The sequence below is a fragment of the Suncus etruscus genome, chromosome 3 (genome assembly GCF_024139225.1).
Source record: "Suncus etruscus isolate mSunEtr1 chromosome 3, mSunEtr1.pri.cur, whole genome shotgun sequence".
Lineage (NCBI taxonomy): Eukaryota > Metazoa > Chordata > Mammalia > Eulipotyphla > Soricidae > Suncus > Suncus etruscus.
In genome coordinates, this window is record NC_064850.1 from 107,555,169 (window position 1) to 107,582,939 (window position 27,771).

Consider the following 27,771-nt stretch of genomic DNA (forward strand, 5'->3'; position numbering starts at 1 on the left):
CAGCATACCATTAAATGCATAGCGATCTGCCCTGCATGCAGACTGTTGCTGAGTCACCTGGGTGTTGGGAGCACTCTTTGGAGTAAGTCAATGCCAAAGCAGTGGTAGGTCTTCCCTGGTAGAGGCTTGGATCCTGGTAATGTTAAAGAAAATTGTGGTTGTTTCCATAGATGGTATCCATTGTTCAGGTGTGTGTGGACGATGCCCATTCTTCTGAGGCCTGAGCCAAATCATTATGCCAATGTTCAGGGTAAAAGGCCTAATTACATTACCAAACTTGTGTTCCCATCTCTATTAGATAAGAACTTGTTTGCATATGTATTATTTTCCCATTTTAATGTGTCTATGCAAAAGAGAAGCCATGCCACAAGATATTGTTGGTGCATCTGGGCGTTTGGCAGCCCTCCACCATGCCAAAGGCTGCTTTACCCAGGCCTAGGAAGGGGTGGGGGACATGGGTCACCCCAGCACCCCCCTACCTCCTTCCTCCAGTACTCCAGGGTTTTTCCTGGCCACATGGCTGGGCAAGCCAGTTAGGTGGGTCCCTTGGAGGAGTTTATTGGTTTTCCTAGGCTCTTCCCATTTCCCTCCCCGCTCCAAAGGGAGGGTCTGGAGGCGGGGGCTGCGACCTTCTGGCCTTCTGGCTCGGGAAGGATCTCTTTTCTTCCTGGCAGCCGAGCCGGGAGGTCCTGCCAACATGGCGTTTGGCAGCCCTCCACCATGGCAAAGGCTGCTTTAACCAGGCCTAGGAAGGGGTGCGGGACATGGGTCACAATAGGTTCTGGCATTAGGACTTATCAGGGAAGTTTCCTTATTAAACTGGTCCATTGTGAAACCACGTGGGGGCTAGTGCCCCCATGCAGAACATTATAAGAAATATATGGATATCATTGTGTTTCATCTGCTTGTCATTATCTGAATGCCGTCCCGATATTCGTTTTATTCCTTTACTCCCTCACTCCCATCTCTTGTTACCCCACATTTAGGCATTTTCTGTACTAATGATTTTTCTTTTAGCCAAGGTGGATTACATATCTTTCACAGTAATTTTTGGGTGGAGTCTGAAGCTTCAGCAGGAAACATGTCACGGCAAGGTTCTATGCTGTAGGCTTTTTGGCCAAGATAAGTTGAAGATGCAGCCTTGGAAGCTTCCCACAGCCTTCTCTCTTCTTCCTCCCCATCTCCAGGGTTATTCCTGGACACCTGCTCAGGGTCCCAGCAAGTGGGTTCCAGTGAGGTGCAATTTAAAAGAGACCCCAGGCTTCCTTGTTCCTGCAAGGCGCTGGGCGGGGACTGCTGAACTTTCAACTTCCAGCAATTAGGAAGCAAAAGCCTCTCAGGGAGTCGGAAGCTTCAGCAGGCAACAAGGGGAGGACATGGCTCCAAGCACTCTTCGCTTGTCCAATCACAGACCAAAGTGGTGTCTTGGAAACACCCCCCTCCCTCTTGACTATTTCTAAAACATAAAAGTGTCACGTATATCTCCTTTGTATATCTCAGATGTATTCCCTTAACATCTATAACTCTTGTCGAATATCCTCATATAGTGACAATTTTGCCCACTGGATTTGTTATTTAATTGTTTTATTTTCCTTCTTTGAGATCTGTTTCATAAGCAATACTGGTAGAAGAGTATCTCTCTATAGGTTTCATGTTTTTACCAAGTTATGGGGAATGTTGAACATCTCACTTTTAAATATTTTCTTCCTCCATCTACCTCCTACTCCTCTTTATCTACCTCTGATCTCTCATCATCTCCCTTTTTGTTTGTTTTACATATAACTTAATTGGTCCTTCAAAACGGATGCATCTCATTTCCCCTACTTTTGTTTTTGTTTTGGGGTCGCACCTGGCAGCGCTCAGGGGTTACTCCTGGCTCTATGCTCAGAAATCGCTCCTGGCAGGCTCGGAGAACCATATGGGATGCCGGAATTCGAACCCCGACCTTCTGCATGCAAGTCAAACACCTTACCTCCATGGTATCTTCTGGCCCCTCCCCTAATTTTTATTTTTTACCCTAATTTTAATTAGAGCTTTTTTTGCTGCATTTTTCTCTAACCTTGCCTCATATTTAGAAATCTCAGACTGTTGACTCTTGACAGTCAGATGATAGTGGTGCTTGCCATTTGGAGCTTGTATACAGAAAGAATTAGATTCTTATTCTTTAAACTACTCTAGGAGATAGCCGGAATTATAGCACAGTAGACAGGGCTCTTGCTTTGAACATGGACAACCAGATTCTATCCCCGATACCCTATATATTCTGAGTCCACTAGGAATGATCCTTGAGCTCAAAGCCAGGAATAAGCCCTGAGCACCACTAAGTATGGCCCAAACCAAAGTAATTTTATAAATAAAACAATCTAGGGCAGGGGTCCTCAAACTTTTTAAACAGGGGGCCAGTTCACTGTCTTTCAGACTGTTGGAGGGCCAGATTATAGTAAAAACAAAAATTATGAACAAATTTCTATGCACACTGCATATATCTTATTTAGAAGTGAAGAAACAAAATGGGAATAAATACAGTATGTGGCCCGCAGGCCGTAGTTTGAGGACCATTGATCTAGGGGATGGATTATGATTTTGTCATTGAGTGCCTTGTAGGTCTGAGTGCCTGGATCCCTTCTTGACACCACACAAAAAGGATTTACTGCTTTGTATATATATTATTACATATTATATATTATTTGTATATATATATATTATTCACCCCTGCAATTAAGGGTCATAAGGGCTAATATGAATTGAATGTAACATCATGGAGAGGGATTTTAAAACAAATTTTTAGGAATCAAAATTTTTATACTAACACCCATAATGAACTGCCTCAATGGCAGGGAAAAAAAGTGTTAATTAATTAATTTATTTATTTATTTTTATTTTGGGGTCACACCTGGCAGAGCTCAGGGTTACTCCTGTCTCTACGGCTCAGAAATTGCTCCTGGTCGGTTCAGGGGACCATATAAGATGACAGAATTCGAACCACTGTCCTTCTGCATTCAAGGCAAACGCCTTACCTCCATGCTACTTCTCCAGCCCCAATAAGTATTATTTTAGAGGTAGATTTAAATTTACATTTAGATTTAAATTTAGATTTAGATTCCTGGCCCTAACTTTTCCACTGCCATTACTACACAGGTTTATTCAAGACCAGTTTTGGAAAAATAATTATTTTATGGATTTATTTTGATCTTTAAAGCTTAATTAGATGGAGTAAAGTATCAAATTTTAGAATCCCAGCTAGTGAGGCTCCTAAAAGATACAAAATTTAGAGAGATGGATTTAGAATGTATTGTTGTTTTATAAGTTTTCATGACTTCTTAACAAATTAAACTTATATTTGGGGGTTCCACCCAGGCTTTGGTATCTGAAGAGACATGCAGTTTGTTAAAGCACTTTAGCAAAAATTTTGAGTAAGTGCTTATGTGTTCATTGATCATGTTGACATTTTGTTTTATAAATGTTTTCAGGATGTCCTGGGCTTAATCAGGATTAATCTGTTTTTGAGATTCTAACTTTAAATATTTGATCTTACATCTCTTTATTTCTTTAAGAGTTCAAGTATTTGTTGACTGATAATTACAGATATATAGGGAGAAAACTGTGATGTCTGATTTTTTTGTTTTAATTTTAGGTGATCAAGGCAGTTAGAAAGACTTTATATAAACAGAACTATTTTGTTTTAATTAAGTCCCTGTGAGATACAGAGTTAAAAAGTTGTTGGTAGTTGAGTTTCATTCATAAAATGTTCCAGAACCCATCCCTTCACCAGCATTAAATAGAGCTACAGTGGTTTTAATTGAACACAAAAGTTTCTAATCTTTTGAATTCTTGACTTTATTGTGCCCTCCATGGCGAATGAAACAATGAACTCAGCTATTTTATGTTTAATTGAAGATTGTGTTAAAGAAAAGTTTCAGGTATGTCATTTCATTAAATCACCAGTTCTCACAATGATTCCCATCAAAAGAGAGGCCACTTTGCCAGGGTCACAGAACAACTTGGTATGACCAGAAATTCACAAGAGTACAAGGTTGTCACTTGGACTCCTCACTCAGTCCTCTTCCTCATTAAAGTCCATTGGTAGTTTAAACTATTATCCTCCCCACCCTCAATAATCTGTTACTTCTTTCCTTCACTATTTCCACTTTCTCACACTTTTCATACACTGTGGTTCCCCAAACTTTCACTCAGTTAGTGGTTTTCACTTTGATACCCAACTATCAGTCAATATTTAAAACACTTCCTTTTGTAAAGGCTTTGGGATTATGTTCATGTAGTATGTTGAGTCAAGTCAAATAATGAACATATTAGTATGCAAGGCTTCCAATTTACAGGTTTAGTTTCACAAGATTTTTCAGCTGGTAATTACATCAGTGTTTTCTGAATTGTTCTCATCACCACATCTTGCTTTCCATCTGCAAAAAAAATTTTTAGAAAGGGGTGTGTGCATTCATGATGCTCAGAGGCTATTCCTGACTGTGCTCAGGAGTAACTCGTGGTGGTGTTCAGATTACCAGTCAGTGCCAGGGGTCAAATTGCATCACCCACAACATGCAAACCAAGTGTCCTTAGCTCAGGACTATCTCCCTGGCTCTCCATCTGCAGACTTTTTTTTTTTTCCTGTGAGCAAAATCAACAAACAGAAACAGAATCCTCTCCTCTGCTGTTTTACATCATCTAAAATCCCAGTTTTTCTTTTTCTTCTTTTTTTTTTTTTTTTTTTGATCACACCGGTGATGCGCAAGGGGACCATATGGGCTGACTGGGGATGGTCCCTCTAGGTTAGCTCTTGCAAGGCAAGTGCCACTAGCGCCACCACTCCAGCCCCTAAAACTACCAGATTTTAAAGTATCAGAAAACTATTGGAACCACAGGGCCAGATTTATAGCATAGCTGTAGGGTGTTTGCCTTGCAAGAGGACAGACCGGGGATTTGATTCCGGAATACCCCATATGGTCCCAAAAGCCTGCCAGGAATGATTTCTGAGCTCAGAGCCAAGAGCAACCCCTGAGTGTCGCCAGGTGTGGCCCCAAAACAAAACAAAACAAACAACAAAACTATTGCACTTCTAAAAGTCTTTACTTTAAACCAAAAAAATCACAGTTGAAAGAAGTTTTTGAAGACCCTTTCTTCCTTTATTTTACTAGTCTATGCAAACATAATAGTGAATTCTGCTTCTTCTTATAATGGAGTATCAGATTCCACTCCTAAGCATAGTTTTTGTCTGCAGTTGCAGCACTAAGGTGGTTTCCTCAGGACACTGTGTGCCAATTTGAGGGTAGCTGCTTAAAAGCACAAAAGCAAAATGGGCTCAGGATATTTGTTCTGTCTTTCTCATTTTTACTCAAGGTGTCAAATGTATGAAATCCAAAGAGTAATTTCAAAAGAAGTTACTGTAAGGATAGGTTAGGAAAATGCATGATTAAAAAAAGAAAATCCCTTTCAAAGAAATGAGAACTTTTTTCTAAATATGTGCCATTATCTTAATTTTGTTACACTTAATCCTCCAAATTCTGTCTTAAATTAAAACAAATGCTCATAAAAGTACTGGAAAGAACAATTCAATTTTTTAAATACTGAAGTGCTTCATTCTTTCCTGTAAGCCTTATTTTTTTGGATTGCAATTTACAGATAACAAAGCACTTTTTAATGCATGTTAAAGACTTTGAAAGCACTGAAGGAATCTTATAAATCATTTAAACCAATGTCATAATCTCCAGTGATTCTGGTAACAATCCTAGGTCATTGTTGTATAAGCACTATTGCCATTTAGAGTTAAAAAATGAGGGTACAGAAATGTTCACTCCTAATTTTAGGCTACAGAGTTAAAAATGGGAGGAATTACAATATTAGTTTTATGAACCCTGTCTGTAGCTGCTTCTAAAACACCCTGTTGTGTTCCAATTTTAGCACCAAAAATATATATTTGTTTTTATTTCAATGAATTTTCTGAAAAAATCAGAGCTTTTTATCTTTGAATTGCTAGATATTGGTCCTCATTGCATTTGTGATATTAATAAATACATAAATATTCCTTTAATTCAAAGAAAGAAAGGAAAAAGTAAAAAGAAAGAGAAAGAGAATGAAAGAAAGGAAGGAAGGAAAAGAAAGAAAAAAGAAAAAGAAAGGAAAGAGAGAGAAAAAGAGAGAGACAGAGAGGAAGGAAGGAAGGAAGAAAGAAAGAAAGAAAGAAAGAAAGAAAGAAAGAAAGAAAGAAAGAAAGAAAGAAAGAAAGAAAGAAAGAAAGAAAGAAAGAAAGAAAGAAAGAAAGAAAGAAAGAAAGAGAGAGAGAGAAAGAAAGAGAGAAAGGAAGAAAGAGAGAAAGAGAGAGAGAGAAAGAAAGAAAGAAAGAAAGAAAGAAAGAAAGAAAGAAAGAAAGAAAGAAAGAAAGAAAGAAAGAAAGAAAGAAAGAAAGAAAGAAAGAAAGAAAGGAAAGGAAGGAAGGAAGGAAGGAAGGAGAAGGAAGGAAGGAAGAAAGAAAGAAGAAGAAAGAAAGAAAGAAAGAAAGAAAGAAAGAAAGAAAGAAAGAAGAAGGAAGGAAGGAAGGAAGGGAGGGAGGGAGGAAGGGAGGAAAAGGGGAAGAGAGAAGGAAGGAAGAAGAAAGGAAGAAAGAAAGAAAAAAGAGAGAAAGAAAGAAAGAGAGAAAGAGAGAGAGAAAGAAAGAAAGAAAGAAAGAAAGAAAGAAAGAAAGAAAGAAAGAAAGAAAGAAAGAAAGAAAGAAAGAAAGAAAGAAAGAAAGAAAGAAAGAAAGAAAGAAAGAAAGAAAAGAAAGAAGAAAGAAAGAGAGGAAGGAAAGAAAGAAGAGGAAGGAAGGAAGAGAGGGAGGGAGGGAGGGAGGAAGGAATTGGGCGGGAGCCCCTGCATAGAAGCTATAAATATGAATTAGTGAGGTGTTTGGGGGGGTTGTTGTTGTTGTTGTTGTTTTGGTTTTTTCTTCATAGGCACATCAAGTATTGGGGAAATTAGAAAGGAAATTCCCTTGGCCTAAGAGATACAGAATGTCTCCACTGGAAGCATACTGTCATGAGCCTGACTACAGGCTCCAGACCTGTTCATTGTTGAACCCCAGCCTCTTTCTTTATGGTGCCAGGAAACATTCTGCTAAGTTGTAGTTGTCAAAGTCAGTGCTCTGTAATTTGAAATCTTGGTTAGATATAGTCTTTCTTTATGGTTCTAGACGTTCAGCTCAGTCTCGTTATTGTAGCCAGTCCTCTGTATTTAGTATCTTGGTTTTGCACAGATCAAAGGATGGAGTGTCTTCCCTCCATCTGATATCATCTCATCATTAGGTAATATAGTACAACCTACATCAAGTTATTGCTGTTTCTTTGTCAACAGGGTGTTGTATGAACCTACTCTGAGCAAGTTAGTACCAGAGTGATATTGGGACTTCCCTGGGGGAGTTTACTTTCTGGTGCTGCTGCCAGGAACTGAACTGTGCCAGTTCTAAAGTTGGTATCTGGGGTTTGGGGCTGGATGGTCTATGTTTGATCACATGAAGTCTAGGTCAAATGCCCATGACATATGTTCAAGGTGGAAGGCACCCAGTATTATAAAATTTATGAGTTCTTATTCCTAGTAGAGAAGAACTTGTTTCTATACATAAGACTCCCCCATTATAGTGTGCCTATGCAAAAAGGAACAATACCATATTATATTGTTGGTGCATTTTGGGATAAAAATGACAAGCTATGCAATCCATGTGCCCTAGTTTTGACCTGAGCTTTTTTTCCCAAGCAAGACTATTCTACTAGAATTTTTACTAAGAAAAAACAGGTACAATTTTTAAACAGAGGAAACAAGTCAAGAAAAAATTAAATTATTTGAAAGGAAAAGATTAGGAGTATTCCATTGTCTACATCATCTCTACACATTCCCCATCACTGAACCCCATCCTATCCACAGCAATGGAATGTTATTTCAAGGAAAGAGGGCAATAAACTACAGTAACATTATCCAGCTTAATGTCTATATGATAATAAAAGACTTTTATAGGGAGACTTCTGTCCCTCTCTCTAGAAAAGTTCTGTTTCCTTGCCAGGTTCATTTTTGTTCTCACTATAAAAATAACTTCCCCACATGGCTTTCCCCATTTCTGGACCTCTGTATCCTTTGTTCAAGTTTGTCGGCCATGAGAAATATGGATTGGTTCACCCTAGATTACCCCAAGCATTCAATGTTGTTGTTGTTTGTTTTTTCAAAAGAAAGACTTTTCTTGTGTCATTGAATACAAAACTATTGGGTAAAAATCTCAATAATATGCTTTGATTTTTCAAGTGGCAAGCTCATTATTAAAAAAAAAAAGAACTAGCTATGCATTGTGCTAGGTTCTGAGGGTACAAAGCTATGGGCCTACTCTTGAGACCCTCAGAGTTCAGAATGAGCTGGTAAGACCACAAAAGTTATTTTATTATAAATATTTGCAAAATTATCCCAGAAGTGAGACTTAATATAGTCTTGAGTTTTGGAACCTCTAAATCAATAAACAAGCATGGCAATTCTATCTACTACCAAAGAGATCTGCACAGGTTTTGGGCTCCCAATTTATCGCAGACTTCTCTTAAATAAGCTCTTGATATTGGCTGTCAATGAGCAACATCCAAAGCAAAATATCAAAATGTCCTGGAAGCTGTATGCACTGAATTTTGCCCATTGTCCTCAGCTCCCAGGACACTCCTTTGTGTCTACTGGTCAGTGATGTGGGACAAGAGCTGGTAATACAAGTCAGATGTCTGGTAACATTTTTGGGGAGGGGGAGGGGAGTTCTGAAAGGAAATAAACTTGCTGGCTATGTTCTATTTCAAGTAGAGAATTCTCCAGTAGGTAAGTCAGATCCTCACTCTGTTTCACCTTTGCAGAACTGACATAAAAAATGTCCTACTGAGAAATATCTTCTTGTAAAAATCATCTCACAAACCATATTACCAATTCTATGTAGACAGATCTGAAAAAGGGTAGCAGTGAAGCATTAATAAACCAAGCTTGTTTGGGCACAGGAGAGCCATTATAAAGGACTGCTGCCTTGCTCCCTGTCTGCTTTTCTGCACAAGACAGCCAAGAAGAAGCCATCAAACACAATCTCCAGGGCCCAAACCAAGTAAGGACCCCACCCAATAAGGTGGAGCCAGAGGAGCATGGCACCAGGGCCTAGTGCATCTTCTCAGCCCAGCACATCGTTAAAACCACTATACAAGTGTTGCAATGGGAAACGATGCAGGACAACACCACGCATAGAAAATGAAGATGACCTGAAAAGCCTCTCAGATAAAGAGTTTAGAGTATTAATATGGAGGATGCTCAAATAACTCAAAGCAAGCATAAGTCGAGCTGAACAGAACATAATGATAGAACTCCAAACTGAAATAACAGGTCTTAAAAACTCAGTAGATAAAATGAAGATCTCAATGAAAAGCTCAATATCCAGGAGTAACCCCTAAGCGAGTGGCCCAAAAACAAACAAACAAAAAAAGAAAGAGTAACCTAGAAGAAAGTTGCAGGAGGTTCTGAAAGCAACTTCTCCTCAATTGGGCTTCATAGGGGCTTGGATTGCTCCATCTCCACCTTCTGCTGAGGTCATCTTGGACTGAAAGGACTTTGGTACCTAGGCCAAAATCTGTGTGGAGGAAGCCACTCATCTCCATGCTGTTGGTACTCCTCCATAAGCTTTTTATTTGGCTTCTACTCCATCATGACCTTGATAAGATGCTTCAGGTTGGGGAGCAAAGGTCCTCGCACAAAGCACATTTAGTAGAAGAAAGGCAGTGGTCATTGGCCTCTGGAACACTGCTCAGAGTGTTTAGCTCTCTCCCTTTCACTGCCTGCTTCTGTCCTGCCTGAAAAGACCTTTATTACCATGGGTGGTTGGGAAGCTGAGCAACAAGACAGGTACAACATGAAACTGTTCAGAATGGGGGCCATGTACCCTGATGGGGTACATGGGAAGGGTACTTCACACTCAGTCCAGCTTGAGGTTGTCATGGTGATGATTCAACAGAGGATCATATCACTCATCATCATTGTATCTTACCAGGTCCCTGATTTGCTGTTCAGGCATTAGTTGTAAAAGTCACCCCACACTGTATTTCCTATCTCAGGTGCACAGGTCTCAAGAAAGTTAGCCACAAATAAGCCAAGACAAACAGGAGAGAACCACGTGTCGGTTTGCTTCTCATAACATGGTCTTTCTCTGCACACCAAGCCGAACTGAAACCTATTTATTTCACCAGTACAAATTTAATCGGCAGGAAGGTCAAGTAAGATCCAGGTGGACTTGTACTAATCTAAGGAATAAGAAAAAACAAAGAGGAATTTGGGGGAATGCCTTTCTTAGTTTTTGGGTAAAAGCTGGGTGTCATCTAACATCTCTACAGTTCTGTCCACTAACTATTCACTATTGGGTTCCCCCAACATAAGGAGAATAGCAATCTTCTGTAGTTGTTTATATATGGAATATCACCCATTAGTAGTGATAACGTTGTCCTGCCTTTGCTATATTGACATCATCTATCCTCTGTGTAATTCATTCCCTATGTGGTCATACTGGAATTGGAATTCTTAGCATGTTCTCTCTTTTCAGTGGCCTAGAGGCCTCTATTGGTTAACAGTGAGGTTAAATGACAGTGCTACCATCAAAGATCACTGCATTTGATCTCTTCATTTTACCTTTGGGATACAAATTAAGTCACACTGTGACTCATTGCTTATATAATATTATTAGAATGGAGTAAATGTGGGGCCAGCGAGGTGGCGCTAGAGGTAAGGTGTCTGCCTTGCAAGCGCTAGTCAAGGAAGGACCACGGTTCGATCCCCCAGCATTCCATATGGTCCCCCCAAGCCAGGGGCAATTTCTGAGCGCTTAGCCAGGAGTAACCCCTGAGCATCAAATGGGTGTGGCCCGAAAAACCAAAAAAAAAAAAATAAAATAAAATGGAGTAAATGTAATAACTGTGTTACTAAGATACGAAAAGGAGAAGCAAAATCAGCAAATCCAGCAGTGGCTTGGCTTTTTTTAAATTTTTATCAAAATTAGGAAGAACCACTTAGATCCAACTTGTCTGGGGAGCTTGATAAAATTACAGGCCCTGCAGTCCAAGATTAACTCCACCATACTATAATTTGAGCAATTATAAATAAAGTCCACTTTAACAAGCTTTAAACAAGCTCCAATATATATATATATATATATATATATATATATATATATATATATATATATATATATATATATATATATACATACATACATACATATTCCATAGCAAAATCTGGAAAACCCTGTAACAGAGAGTGTGAATTTCTATAAGCATAGAAGTTTTCTATACAACAAAAGAGAGTTTATAACATGATGGAAAAGCCACATAAAATGTGAATCAATCTGGCAGGCAAAAACTAGTGATAGTAAAATTTTGAAAGGTAATTACCACATTGGACTAAGTGATAAAAAATGGTTGACACCACCAACAAGGACAGTGCTAATTAAGCGAGAAGATACAAAGAAATATAGGAGATAAAATCAGCAGGATTTGATATAGCATTGACAGAAATAAATGCATTAGAGATAACAACCAGGTTTTTTCTGGAGAGAATGACATTTAAGTGTTTTCTATTTGAAATTCAATGCCTCTGAAATGCCTATTGGGTTTCCAGAGGTAGTTTTTAGAGAGACAATTAATTGGATTGTTAATTGGACTTTAAAACTATCTAATTCTCTAAAATTTACCAATGGCCCATGCCATAGATTGAATCTGTCTTCTACAAAATGTATAAAAATATCTTAGCAAACTAGAATTAAAAAAAAATTTATTAGGCCAGTAGAGAACAAACATAAGTGCCACAAGTGAAGGCCTTACTCAGAGCCAAGTGCTGCGGTTTGTCTTGTCAAATAACGAAGCTCCTTTAATGCTACTTGTAAAACTGCTTCCAAGAGTATGAACTCCCTCTGTTGTTGCCTGTCCCTGGAGCTCTGTATCATTCCTTTAAGTCTGTATAAAAATTTAGCTGGATAGAGTATTCTTGATTTTAATTAAAAGTGAACTAAAACACTTTTTATTTAAATTTGATAGAACTAGGACATGAAGCACAGGCCACTGAGCTTCAGCTTTGCTAGTATATTAAAAAAGAACTGGAGAAGTATCTGTTTATTTCTTCCCCTCATTTTTTGATGGGTTATATGTTTTGTTTTGTTTTTTCCCTTGTTAAGTTCTTATAATACCTTGTATATCTTAGGAATTAGACTCTTATGTGATGGGTATTGAGTAAATAGTTTCTCCCATTCTGTGGGTGGTCTATGTATCCTAGTCACTAATTACTTTGAGGTACAGAAACTTTTCCGTTTAATATAGTCCCATTTGTTTATCTCCACTTCCACTTGTTTGAACAGTGGTGTTTCTTCCTTGAAGTTGCTTTAGTAGCAATGGCATGGAGTGTTTTGCCTATTTATTCATCTATATATCTTATGGTCCCATATCTGATATCAAGGTATCATTTGGACTTGACCTTTGTGCATGGTATTGTATGGAGGTCTAAGTTCGCTTTTTTGCATGTGACTGACCAGTTGTCCCACTAACACTTGTTAAAGAGGCTTCCCTCACTTCATTTTGCATTGATTGTCCCTTTATCAAATAATAATTGATTGTATGTCTAGAGAACAATGAGTCTGTCTTTATTTTAATACCATGCAGTTTTAATGACTATTGCTTTGTAGTACAATTTAAAGTTGGGGAAAGTGATGCCTCTCATATTCTCTTTCCTAAAAGTTGCTTTAGCTATTCTAGGTGTTTACTATTCCAAATGAATTTCAGTAGTGTTTGATCCACTTCTTTGATGAGTGTCATGGTTATCCTTAGAGAAGTTATATTAAACCTGCACAATGCTTTGTGGAGTATTGCCATTTTAATGATGGTAATCCTCCCAATTAATGAAAAGGGAATGGGTCTCCATTTCCTGTGTCCTCTTTTATTTCTTGAAGCAGTGTTTTGTATTTTTCTTTGATTATGTCCTTCACCTCTTTAGTTAAGTTGACGCCAAAATATTTGAGTGTCTATGCCATTAATGTGAATGAGATTGTTTTTTTTTTTTCATAATGGCTTACATATCTTTCACTGTAGTATTTTGGGTATATATTCACATTGAATCAGGGGAATACCCATCACCTAATATGTCCTCTTCTCAATCAAAAATCAAATATACTGAAAATAGGCAGAGTCCTGTCTAGAGGCTTCCAACCTCAGTTTGAGAGAGGATGTGAAAAAAGTAATTAAAATACCACAACAATACACACACACACACACACACACACACACACACAAAAATATCGAATTAAATAACCGATAAGCACCACAACAATAAAGACAGGCACCACACAATAATCTCGGTTCTGAAATCAAATCATACTCAAGTGCAAAAAGAAAGAGAAAGACAAAACAAAATAAAATAAAATAATATTGGAGACATCAACCGTAATCTCCACACCAAAATAAAGACGTCAAAAAAATAGATCATTTATTCTCCTCTTGCTGTTTTCGTGGTATGTGGAAGACTTCTACTTTATCTTGGATGGTAAAATCAGACCTGTTTCTAGAGATCTTGGTGGCTGTGCAGATCAGGGAATGGAGTTTATGAAGTCTTTCTTTGTGGTTCTAGCAGTTATGCTTCTTCAATGTCCTTTTTTTGTTTTTTTTTTATGTATTCTAGGTGTTTCAGAATAGTGCTACCATTCTGTGTTTTTCTTTTGTCTTCTGACTTACTTCGTTTAACATAACATGATCTAGGTCCATCCACGTTACTGCAAAGTCTGTGATTGTATCATTTCTAACTGCCATGTAATATTCCATTGTATATATGTACCACATCTTAATGATCCATTCATCTGTTGTTGGACATCGAGGTTGGTTCCAAGATTTGGCTATTATACTGAGTGCTGCAATAAATAGTGGGGTGCATACGTATTTTGGAATGAATGTCTTTCCATCTTGGGGATATATGCCTAGGAGAGCAATTGCTGGGTCAAATGGCAGCTCAATTCTGAGTTCTTTGAGCACTCTCCAGACTTTTCTCCATAGATGTTGGACCAAGGGGCATTCCCACCAGCAATGAATGAGAGTTCCTTTCATACCACATCCTCTCCAACAAAGGTTGTTCCCATTATTTTTGATGTGAGCCAACCTCACTGGTGTGAGGTGGTATCTCATTGTTGTCTTGATTTGGATCTCCCTGATGATGAGTGCAGGTGAGCATGTTTTCATGTGTTTGTTGGCCATCCTTCTCTCTTCCTCAGAGAAATGTCTATTCATTTCGTCTCCCCATTTTTTTATGGCTTCGTTTGGTTTTGAAGGACTCAGGTTTCTGAGCGCTTTGTATGTTCTAGATATCAGCCCTTTATCTGATATATCAAGTGAAAAGATTTTTTCCCATTCTGTTAGCTGTCTTCTTGCATTAAGTAGGGTTTCTTTTGCCATGCAGAAGCTTTTTAGTTTGATATAGTCCCATTTGTTTATAGTTGATGCTAACGTTTTGCCATTGGTGCTCCATTCTCAAAGACCCTTTTAATATAAAGGTCTTCGAGTGTTCTGCCTATTTTATTCTCGATAAACTTTATAGATTCAGGTCTGATTTCCAGATCTTTGATCCATTTTGAGTTGACTTTTGTATAAGGAGTGAGATATGGGTCGATTTTCACTTTCGTGCATATGAGTTTCCAGTTGTACCAACACCATTTGTTGAATAGGCTTTCTTTGTTCCATTTCATATTCTTGCCTCTTTTATCAAATATTAGTTGGCTATATATCTGGGGGTTTATGTCTGGGAATTCTGTTCTAATCCACTGGTCTGAGGTCCTGTCTCTGTTCCAGTACCATGCTGTTTTGATTACTATGGCTTTATAGTATAGTTTTAAGTTAGGTAAGGAGATACCTCCCAACTTCTCATTTTTCAGAATGTGTTTAGCTATCCTGGGTCTTCTATGGTTCCAAATGAATTTTATAATTGATTGTTCTATTTCTTTAAAGAATTGTGTCTGGATTTGGATAGGGATTGCATTAAATCTATATAGCAATTTGGGTAAAATAGTCATTTTGACTATGTTAATTCTACCTATCCATGAGGATGGGATGTTCTTCCATTTCTTTAGATCGTCTTCAATTTCTTTCTGAAGTGTTTTGAAGTTTCCCTGGTATAGATCTTTCACTTCTCTTGTAAGGTTGATTCCTAGGTATTTGATATTTTTTGATACTATCTTAAATGGAATTGTATTTTTTAATTGTTTTTTTTTATGTTTAATTGTTTTTTAATGTTCATTTCTTCTCTATCATTATTTATGTATAAGTAGGCCATTTATTTTTGCATGTTAATTTTGTAGCTTGCCACTTTAGTCTATGAATCTACTGTTTCTAGATGCTTTTTTGGCAGAGTCTTTAGGATTTTCTAAATATAGTAGCATGTCATCTGCAAACAGTGAGGACTTGACTTCTTCCTTTCCTATCTGGATGCCCTTGATATCTTTTTCTTGCCTAATTGTTATGGCAAGTACATCCAGTACTAAGTTAAATATGAGTGACATGAGGGGGAAGCCTTGTCTTGTACTGGATTTTAGAGGAAAGGCTTTTAGTTTTTCGCCATTGAGAAAAATATTTGCCATGGGCTTGTGGTAGATGGCCTTGACTATATTGAGAAAAGTTCCTTCCATTCTCATCTCATTGAGAGATCTTTTATCATGAACTGGTGTTGGACAATATCAAATGCTTTCTCTGAATCTATTGATATTATCATATGGTTTTTGTTGCTGTTTTTGATATGGTGTATTATGCTGATTGATTTGCCTATGTTAAATCATCCTTCATCTCTGGAATGAAACCTAGTTGGTCATGGTGTACGATCTTGATGAGGCATTGGATGCTATTTGGTAGGATTTTGTTGAAGATATTTGCATCTGTTTTTATTAGGGACATTGGTCTATAGTTTTAGATTTTTGCAGCATCTCTGTCTTTTTTAATATCAAGGTGATGTTAGCTTCATAAAAACTACTTGGGAGTGTTTTTTTTTGGGGGGGGGGTCATACCTGGAGGCAAACAGGGGTTACTCCTGGCTCTGCACTCAGAAATCAGTCCTGGGACCCTCGGGGGACTATATAAGATGCTGGGATTCTAACCACTGTCTGTACTGGTTTGGCTGCATGCAAGGCAAACACCTTATCACTGTGCTATCTCTCAGGCCCTCTGGGAGTGTTTTTGTTTCTTCAATTTCCTGGAAGAGCCTGAAAAGTATTGGTAGTAGACCCTCTTAAAAAGTTTGAAAGAATTCGTTAGTGAATCCTTCTGGGCTTGTGCTTTTGTTTGGGGAAAAAATTTGATTACTTTTCTAATTTCCTCAATAATGATGGATCAGTTTAGATATGCTAGATCATACTGGTTCAATCATGGAAGAATATAAAACATCTAACCCCATCAAAAATGGGGAGAAGAAATAAACAGTCACTTCCTCATAGAAGAAATACAAATTGCCAAATGACACATCACTAATCATCAGGGAGATGCAAATCAAAACAACAATGAGGTACCATCTCATGCCACAGAGACTGGCGCACATCACGGGAAAAAAAGAAACAAAAAATAAGAACAGGGGGGCGGAGCAATAGCACAGCAGTAAGGCAATTTGCCTTGCACTGGCCAAAACAGGATGGACCCTGGTTCAAATCCCAACATCCTATATTGTCCCCCAAGGCTGCCAGGAGCAATTTCTGAGCACAGATCCAGGAGTAACCCCTGGGTGCCATCGGGTATGACCCAAAACAAACAAACAAACAAACAAACAAACAAAAAGAACAATCTGTGCTTGCAGGAATGTGGGGAGAAAGGAACTCCCATTGCTGCTGGTGGGAATGCCATCTAGTCAGCCTTTATAGAAAACAATATGGAGGGGCCGGGCGGTGGCGCTGGAGGTAAGGTGCCTGCCTTACCTGCGCTAGCCTAGGAGACGGACCGCGGTTCGATCCCCCGGCGTCCCATATGGTCCCCCAAGCCAGGAGCGACTTCTGAGCGCATAGCCAGGAGTAACCCCTGAGCGTCACCGGGTGTGGCCCAAAAACCAAAAAAAAAAAAAAAAGAAAACAATATGGAGATTCCTCAAAAAACTAGAAATTGAGCTCCCATATGATCCAGCTATGCCATTCCTAGGGATATACCCTATGAACACAAAAATACAGTACAAAATACCTTATTCACACTTATATTAATTGCAGTGACAGATAACCAACAACAGATGAGTGACTGACTAAAGAAATTTGGTATATATACACAATGTAATACTATTCAGTTGTCAGGAAAAATGAAGTCATGAAATTTTCCTATATATAGATGGACTTGGAAACTACTATCTGAGTAAAATAAGTCAGAGGAAGAGAGATAGACATAGAATAGTCTCACTCATCTGTGGGATTTAAGAAAAATAAAAGACAGTATTGTAATTATACCCAGAGACAATAGAGATGAGGGCTGGAAGGACTGGTCCACAAGATGAAGATTACTACAAAGAGTGGTAAGTACAGTTAGAATAATAACTACACTAACAACTATCATAAAAATGGTAATGAGTGAGAGAAATAGAATGCCTGTCTCTAGTATAGGCAGGGATGGGGGGAGAGGGCGATGGGGGACATTGGTGGTGGGAAGGTTGCCCTGGTGAAAGGTGGTCTTTTTTATGACTGAAACTCAATTACAAACATGTTTGTAATCATAGTGCTTAAATAAAGATATAATTGTAAAAATAAAAATAAAATAATATAAAAAGGACCTGGAGAGCCCAAAGACTTTTCTGGATCTGTATTTCCTTAGCTTAAATATAGAAAGAAGAAACAAATTTATTAAGCAATAGGTTCAATGTATTATCCCACTAGCCAGAGACTCAACAGTTTTTAGTTGATTACTGAGAGCACATCAGACTGAAATTATGGAGCACATTAGCCTAGAACTCACAGTAAGTCACAGAGTCTCTTAAGACTACCAAAAAGCTGATAACCACTAGGTGTAAAAATGAAGACTTGAAACCTGCCTAACTATCCCCACTATTATCCCACCAGTCCCCCCATGCTTTTCTGAATCCCTGAATCAAATTTTCTAGCAATTTAATCTACCAGTGTGATGAGCAATGAAATAATTCACACTAAGGGATAAAAGACAGCTGGCATACTTTATTCTTTTATAAACAGGACTAAGGGCCAGAGACAGAGTTCCATGGGCTGAATGAGGAGACTTTGCATTCAGAAATCTTATATTAGAGTACTGACTTAAGGCCCTACAGGGCCTGAGCACTATTAGGAACAACCTCAGAATATAGAGTAGGGAGGTAAAACAACCAATGTACTCTCCCCAAATAATAAGAATGAAAATGAAAATATGAGGGGTAAGCTAAGGGCACTATGTACCAAATCCTTCTACAGACTGGTAACTAATACTCCTATTTGGGGATTAACAAATGCCCAAAACTCATTTACTTTATGTGTAACATGCAAGGAAAGGCCAAAAATAAGTAAATTTATAATAAATGCAGGGAAAAGGAAATAAAAGACCCAAAAAACCCTGGAAAATATTCAAGATAAAAACCCATTGCCAACACTCATCTGCAATTTGAATCTCTGCTGAGAATTCTGTACTTCTGCTTTTTCTGAAATATCAATATAGCATTAATTAGTAAAAGAAAAAAATCATTAGATTAGAAAAATGACTAAAAAATAGGAAGCCATGAGAATTAACTGTCATAATAAATAGTTGTAATATCTTTATCAGACATATTGGAAATTTCATTATTCTCAAAGGAAACAGAAGCTAAAATATTTGATCAAGGCACTGAACATAAATAATTTTAATAAAGCAAAATTAAAATTAGATGTATTTTTCATACGGAAGTTCATTTTAAGCCTCTCCCAGCATCATTAAGCATTCCTGGCTAATAATCAATAGTCAATAGCCCAGTGTATCATGTTCCTGTGGTGTGAGTGAACAGAAAATTAAAGGTGTATCCTGGCGAAAACCCCCAGACAAATGTATAAAGGAGCTATGTCTGTTAGCTCTGGACCCGAGATCCATCCCACATAGACCAGAGGAGAGGACGATAATCCAAAAAAGCAAAGGAGTTTATCCCAGAATGCTGGGACTGTACCTCTCACAGGTGTGACACCTGCCCAACTTACATTTTTACTTTTATACCAAGTTTAGAGAGTTTTAAAATAGGGTAGGTGACCATTGTGGGGATTGGCTACGCATTATGTCATTGCTAATAGGGAGTTATGTGATTGGTCAGACCTAATAAGGACTTTTATGGCGGTTTCTAGCAGGATGTAAAGAAAATGTTGACCTAGAGGTAAGGAATGGGAAGTGAAGGAATTCAGGCACCCTCTACAGATTGATTGCCTGCATTCCATTTGGGTCCCTGCAGAATCCCCTGATGCTATTAGTCCCCAGGTGTAATTAGATTGCTTCCTGCATTCCTTAATTTATGACCATCCTGGTTTGTGCCCATAAAGTTTCCAGAATGGGCAATCTAGTTCCTGTCCTCTGTATCTTAAACCTGTTAAGGCAGTCCTATGTCAAAGCAAAATAACAGTTAATTCTAAACTTACATTCTAAGAGTTCCTTCTAACATGTCAAATCTGTCTCATTGAAACAGCTTAAACCACTTCATGACAGTTCATTAGTCATTAATAAATCTCACAAAAATTGATGGCATGCCTAAAAAGTAGTTCTGAGGTTACAAATGCAAACAAAATTTAATGGCAGACCTTAAGCCCTGAGAACTCTGTCAGATGGTCAAGAGGAACATTGAGGCTCCCCAAAAACAAGCACTACCTTTGTTTTGAGTTAGCTGCAGGGAAAGACATTCATGGTAAAGGATTGAAGCAGCCCTGTTCAGTGTCCAGTGTTATTTTATTCTTTCAAGTACGTTTATTGAGTGTTTACTATGTCCAAGGCAGTATTTTTTTAATATCTTTTTTAAGCACCATAATTACAAACATGTTTGTAGTTGGGTTTCAGTCAGAAAAAGAGCACCACACCATTTTACCAGTGCAACCTTCCGACCACCAGTGCCTCACTCCTCCTCTTTCTCCCCTTCCCTCCTCCCACCCCACACTGTACCTGTATTCAAGACAGGCATTCTATTTCTCTCACTCATTACCATTTTCATGATAGTTGTTAGTGTAGTTATTTCTCTAACTGCACTCACCATTCTTTGTGGTAATCTTCATATTGTGGGCCTATCCTTCCAGCCCTCATCTCTATCGTCTCTGGGTATTATTACAATACTGTTTTGTTCAATGTTGAGCCAAAGACCAGAAACATTTTGGAGGGGAGAGTCAGGTTTCATTGTTTGTTCAAGCATGGAGGCAAAGAGATAATCAGCAAATGCAAACATCCTGGAGAAAGGGGAAGCATAAACAGAATACAATAAAAAGAGACCCAGATTAAGCTTTTGGAGCTAGATTAAAAGTATAAAAGGAGATTAAGTAAATTGGTAAAATCCAGTTGGGGCATATGGGGATTATGCCTTGGAAATTTTAAGTTTTCTAGAAAATTCTAATGAACATCAAGTGAGAATCATCATATTACAACCTACTTGTTTTTCCCTTTCAATCAGTTTTAGCATTTATTTACTTAATCTGTAACTTTATTTTTGGAAACAGAATAAAAACCCCACATATTTAAAGGAAGATTTGGACACTGGAACCTAGAGGTAAAAAGATTTGGGGCCCTACATGGAAGGAGATAGCGATATAAACTTCACTGTGGGTGCGGAGAGGCAGAAGGTGGGAGCAGAGTTAGGAAATGACCACAATATTTCTCAAGGGATGGCCCATCATGATGACATCACACCTTCTCTTTCATATATCTAAAGTACAAGTACACAGGGCTGGACTGAATATTAACTAAAAGCCATTTCAGCTGGACACCAAAAGACATGAAAAGATATTTTTAGCTGAAAACTATGTATTTTAATCCAGTGCATATCTAGACAGACGATGGTGAAAGGAAAATTTGAGGTATTTAAGAAGTCATTTTCCTCTCTATCATGCCTATCAGCCTCAAATATGCAACAACTAATATTTTTTAAATATTTTGACCTAATGTCTTCCTGTAACTATTGACACTTTTCCCCTGGTCCCTATTACAGCAAAACTTATTGATATAGAGCTTTCACTATAATTATAGCCTAAAAGGAACTTAACTCTGGAGTTTATGGAAATAGTAACTTGACTACAGAAGAAAATATCGCCAGCTTAAAACCTTAGAATAAAATTAAGGTTTTAAAAGAGCTTTGATTTCAATTTTTGCCACTATCCAAAATTATGTACATAGACACTTTTATTCATAAAAGCTGATGTTGGGTAAAAAAAAAAAGGAAAGAAAAAACAAGTAAAATCCTATGTTGTTTAGGGAATCAACACTACTCTTTTCTATATAAAGTTATCTTAAAAATTAAATTCTAAAAGTTGAAGAAATCTGCCAACCTGTGACTGGGTAGAGCAGGACAGGTAACAGGAAGTGTGGAATCAAGACAAGACTGATAAGAAGACAGTAGGCCACAACAAAAAGAAAAATACTATATAACTATAGTAACTATAACTATATACTACTATATAACTGTGTCATTGGGAACTCAGTTTCAATTTTATTTTACTCTTTTTTTTTTTTTTTTGGTTTTTGGGTCACACCCAGTGACCCAGGGGTTACTCCTGGCTATATGCTCAGAAATCTCTCCTGGCTTGTGGGACCATATAGGACTCCTGGGGATCGAACTGCAGTCTGTCCTAGGTTAGCGTGTACAAGGCAGACGCCCTACCGCTTGTACCACCAACTCTGGCCCTTCAATTTCATTTTAAATTACATAAAGGAATCTGAATAGTTTCAGTATTTAGACTCAATATGGCTGCTGTTTGCAAACTAGGATCTAGGAAAGGCTGGAGAGGACACAGACATGGTTTCATTTGAGTCTATTTCTTTCTCTGAGCAGGAAAAGATGGCCCTGTAGATACTTTTCAGTATAGGTACATGATTTTTTAAGCAGGATTTTTTTTGTAAAGTAGTCAACATAATCTGAGTGTAGAACTATGAAAGAAAAGAATAAAGAAAGATCTAATGTATCAAATGAATCAAAGAGATATAGGGATTCTGGAAAAGATATTGGTTAGTAGAATAATTAATTTTATGTGTCAGTTTGGATAGATTATAATACCCAAATATTTGGTTTAAAACCAAATTGAATGTCACTGTAAAAGTATATTTCATATTTTGGTATAGGTAAGCATTTGAATAAGTAGACAGAAAAGCATGCTGAGATAGCTATGAATGTAGGAGATAGGTGATGGTCATATAGATGATTAGATAAGTCAATAGCAAAACAAAAGCAAAAGTATTAAAAATTTAAAGAATGTAATAGGATAATAAAATAGAATAGGATACTTCACATTCTAAGAAAAGCCATGGTTCAAAAATGAAAAATGGAGATGCTGTTAAAAGCTTGAGAAAAATAAAGGCAATGAATTAATTACAAGATTTGCCAAAGGCAGCCTAAGTCATTGGCAGAAATAACTTTAACTTTTTATTTTATTGGCGGGGGTGTGTGTGTATGCACCCTTGGATGTGATTGGGGCCTACTCTTGACTCTGTAGCTGGGATCACTCTTAGTGGTGCCAGGGATCAAACCTGGGTCAGCTGAGTACAAGCAAACTTCCTAGCCACTTTACTATTCTCTGGCCTCATTACTTTTACATTTTAGTGTTCTCTCAGATATAAAAATTTTAAAGGTACAGCCAAGTTTTATTCTTCTATTGTATTCTAACTTATTATTAAGATCATCTTAATCATGAGAATGAGAAGTCAAAAAGAAGTAAATAAGAAAAAATGGTACTTAAATTACCTAAAATTGGCAATATTAGTCAGATTGACAATTTTAGAAGAGTGGGAGGCAATTGAATAAAAGATTACACCAATTTCAAGGAAGTATATTTGAAACTAAGCTATTAAATGCACATGTGACAAAGGTCTTTATATTTATGTTTTAAAGAGCCTCTATGGACTATTACAACTCTAGAATATTGTAACTGTTTGTATACTTTTAACATAAGTTCTAAACTTTACATGTGATTCTGAATTTATATCATAATCATGATTAATTTTAAACATCAGTACTCCAAATTTTAATTTTTATTGGATTTATTCATGAATTCATTTATATTAATAACAATTTCAAAAGAATTATTTAGGGGAAGGTTCTCACCCAACAATCCTGAGGTCTATTCCTCACTCTTTCATTAGTACAGATTCCACTCAATACTCATGGGATGGTTTGGCAGTGCTAGGGATTTGAAAGCACTGAGAATATTACAAGGAATAAAAAATATCAAAAAATCAGGAAGAGATGAACAGAAACTTCCTCAAAGAAGACATACAGATGGCCAACAGATATGTGTGTACTTAAAGTTCAGTAGCTATAAAGTGTGTATATTTTCATATATAGAAAGCTTAGTTTATATGTACATATATGTAAATCTCAGTAGCACTAAATCATCAGGAAAATAGCAATAATAACAACACTGAAATATCATCTCACACCCTTGAGATTGGCACACATCTTAAAATACAAAAACAATTGGAGGTTACAAAGACCAAACAGTCATATGAACATTAAGTAGAAATAAAAAATTATCAGACTTAGGTACCAAATCAAAAGCCAACGACAACAGGATTGATACACAACCTACAACAAGATAGACACAGAGGGGACTACTTATACTAGCAGCCCAGGGTGCAAAGGAGGATGATATGGGATGCATTCTGGTAACGGGGGAAAGGGAGGACAGCATAGGTGGTGGGAATGCTCCTGATTCAATGTCACTATATACCTAAAACTTTACTGTGAATGATTTGTAATCCACTTTGGTCAAAATAAAAATTATAATAATAATAAAAAAGAAAAAATAGAACTGTAAAAAAACAGTATTGATGGATATGGTGGAAAGGAGCCTCAATCACTACTGCTGAGAGTAATGTCAACTGATCCAGTTTTTTGGAAAAGAATTTGGAAACTTCTCAAAAATCTAATAATTCAGGTTCCATATAACCCAGTAACTGCAACGCTTGACATCTACCAGCCCATGGGCTCCAAAACTTTATTCAGTAAAGACATGTATGCACCTATACTAATAACAGCACAATTTACAACAGTCAAATTCTAGAAATCAGGTATAAAACCATGATTGGCAGCATGCAAAGTAAATGTCCAAGACATATAAGTAGATAAATAAGCCACAATGCATATATACAGTGGAACAGTAGATAGCTATTAGAAAAGATAAAATGCAGTTTTCTGCCATGAAGATTGATCTACAGTATAATATGCTGAGTGAAGTTAGTCAGAAGGATAGAGACAAATACAACATGATCCTCTATGGGATATATGTAACAAAGTAGAAGGATAGCAAATGTCCAAAGGCCACAGAAACTGAGAAATCATTTTCAAAGATACCATTTCAATAGGAAGCTTACCACAGTGTGAGGGTTTAAAGAGGTAGGAGACTGCAATTGGAGTAGGAAGACCAAGTGGGAGTGGCACTTGGAAAATGGTGGAGGTAACAGGACACTGGTAAGATTGTGATACTGGAATGTTTTCATCATGAAACTACAACTACAGAATTGTAAACCCCCCTCCAGTGTCTAAAACCAAATAAGATATTTTATCAAATTCAGGGGCCACACCTGGCAGTTATCAGGAGTCACTCCTGGCTCTGTACTCAGGATTTACTCCTGGTGGATTTGTGGAACCATATGGGATACTAGGTATAGAACGCTGATTGGCAGCATGAAAAACAAATGCCCTACCCACTGTATTATTGCTCTAAGCCCAACATTTTTTTATTGATTAAGATTTTGTTCTAAATTTCATTAATAATGGTGTTTCCAACACCACACTCATCACTGTTGTACCTACATCTTTCCCAAAAAATACTAATCAATACTCTCAATCCTCTCCCAAAGTGAACTGTGTCGATCAGTTTTCCCATTTTGTTACCTTTGGATATTTGTTGTTACTTTGCTGTGTTTACTTTTAAATCCCACATATGAGAGAGGTCGTTCTGTATCTATCCCTGTTCTTCTCACTGATTCCATATATTCTAGTTGTATCCATATTGCTATAAATGATAAGATTCTGTTCTTTGAGTTTCATAGTTTCACTGTGCATATATATCAAAGCAAGTGCTAAGAGAAGAGATCCTAAAAAAAAGATATCCATGGCTATAAAAAGAAAAAAATACTAAGAAAAATGTCGTAAGTGGAACTTGATTAAAATTTATATAGCTGTACAGTAAAATATCAAGAAAATAAAAAGGTAAGTCCTGGAATGGACAAAAATATATGCAAAAATCATATCTGATAAAACTAAAAACTAATCAATAAGTAAGTAAATGACCCAGTTAAAAAGTGGTCCAAAATCTCAATAGAAACCTCACAAAGGAAGATAGACAGATGGAAATAAGCCTATGAAATTATGCTACATATAATCAGGAAAATACAAATTATACTAATGATGAGGCAAACTCACTGCACACCTCTCATAATGGCCCAACAACCATACGAAATATTGTCAAGGGAAAGAGATTCTCATTTATTCTCAATAATAGTGCAAAACAAAAATAAAGATTTATAAAATCATTTGGTTGTTTTTATACAAAACTCAATTCATTCTCTGTTAAACTGCTTGATAGATACCCATAGGGGTTGTAAACTGTCCAGACAAAAACTTACACCATGTATATATAAGATTATGCATAACTGCAAAAACTTGAAATCTCAAAGTGGCCCTTTAGAAGGTAAGTGAAAGAATAAATAGACTGATACCTTAAACAATAGGATGCCAACATTAAGGAGAAATGAGACAGACAATGAAAGACAATACTATATGCATTCCATTTGAAATCAGAAATAAAAGTTAATAAATCATGAAAAGATAAAGTTGAAAACTAAATATACAATCTAAGTAAGAGAATCTATTTGAAAAGTAATATAGTATATGATTATATCTATATGATAGTGTGAAGAAGGCAAAAATATGAGGTAATAAAGAGATAACTTTGTTCAAGTGGTCAGGTAGTAGATTGAAAAAATAGAAGAAAATTAGGGAAGTGAGACTAATCTCTATGAAACCATAATAGTATATACTGCATTTTCTAGCATATAAGACAACTTTTTAACCCTTGAAAAACTTCTTAAAAGTCGAGAGTCGTCTTATATGCCGGTGTAGGACATGCTGAAACTCCAGCTTCGGGAACAAGTGATCCACCCCCCTCTTCCCACCACATCCCATGCAGCTGTCAGGTGTCATCACTCAATTCTTTGCTTGTCCTGATTAATCTTTGAGGGCACACAGAGAAGCTGAGTTACCAAGCATCACTGGGTGTGGTCCAAACACCCCCCAGAAAAATGAAAGGTAAATGATGAAGAAAGTCACAGAAAGATTTCGAAGACCAAAGAACAATAACATTAAAAATAGGTAGAGAATCTGAATAGATATTTCCCCAAGAAGAAATATCAGATGATTAACACATATATTCAACACCAGTTATCATTAGTGAAATCAAATCAAAACCATGATTAATTTTGCTTCACTCCTGTTCAAAAAGATATTAACAAATATGGAAAATAGCAAGTGGTGGAGAAGAGACAACATTGAGAACTGTTGGAAAAAATATAAATTGCTGTAGTTCCCTAAAACAGTATTGAGTACCTCCAAATATTTAAACTAGAATTAACTCATAGCATATCAATTCCAAGTCTGACTATATAGAAAAGAAAAATAAAAATACTCTATAGGGCAGGAGAAATAGAACAATGGTTAGGGTACTTGCCTTGCACATGACTAATCAGGGTTTGATCCCTAGTATCTAATATAGTCCCCCAGTACTACCAGTAGTTGATTCCTGAGTGCAAAACCTGGAGTAAACACTGAGCATTGCCTCAAAACAAAACAAAGCATAAACAGAAACACTCTGTAATTTCCAAGTATAAATAATTTAATTTAAACACCAGTATGTAATATATGTTACATATATATGTACTCCCTCATAATTTAAATACCAGTATGTAACATATATACTCCCTCTTTACTGAGCCTTATTTGTAGTAGCCAGGATGGAAATCAGCTAAGTCTACATAGATGGGTTAATGAATAAAAATGTAGCAACTCTATACAGAGAAATATTACTCAGCTATTAAAGAATAATCAAATGTTGCCCTATGTGACAACCCGGATCAACCTCAAGGACTTTATGTTAAGTGAAATACCATATGCATTCCATTTGAAATCAGAAATAAAAGTTAAACTGTTGATAAAAACAAATTGGTGCTTAATAGATGAAGGAGTTAGAAAGCTGATGAAATCAGTGAATCAACTCTAAAGACACAAACTTCAATGATAAATTAAATGTGTTATGGGTGGAAAATACAGCATAATAACCACAGTTAAAACAATAAGGTACTGTATATTTAAATACTGGTAATATAGCTCATCACCAATAAAAAGCTTATAACTATATTGAGAGATATTAACTTGAATGATTGTGATGATCATTTTATGTAATGTAACATTATCCAAACATGGTACATGTTAATTATAATTTTAATTATCAGAGTGCATGTTAATTGATTATAATTCTTAGAAAATTTATAATTATAAACATTAAATAGTTTTCAAAAATAAATCAAATTTGCATTCATGTTATTAGAAATA

General features: G+C 36.9%; 1 protein-coding gene across 1 annotated transcript in view; it reads right to left on the minus strand.

Annotated features, from left to right (window-relative positions):
• Window positions 1–27,771, minus strand: part of GUCY1A1 (guanylate cyclase 1 soluble subunit alpha 1) — an 825,102-nt gene that overhangs the window by 667,162 nt on the left and 130,169 nt on the right. The gene's annotated exons all lie outside the window — the stretch shown is intronic.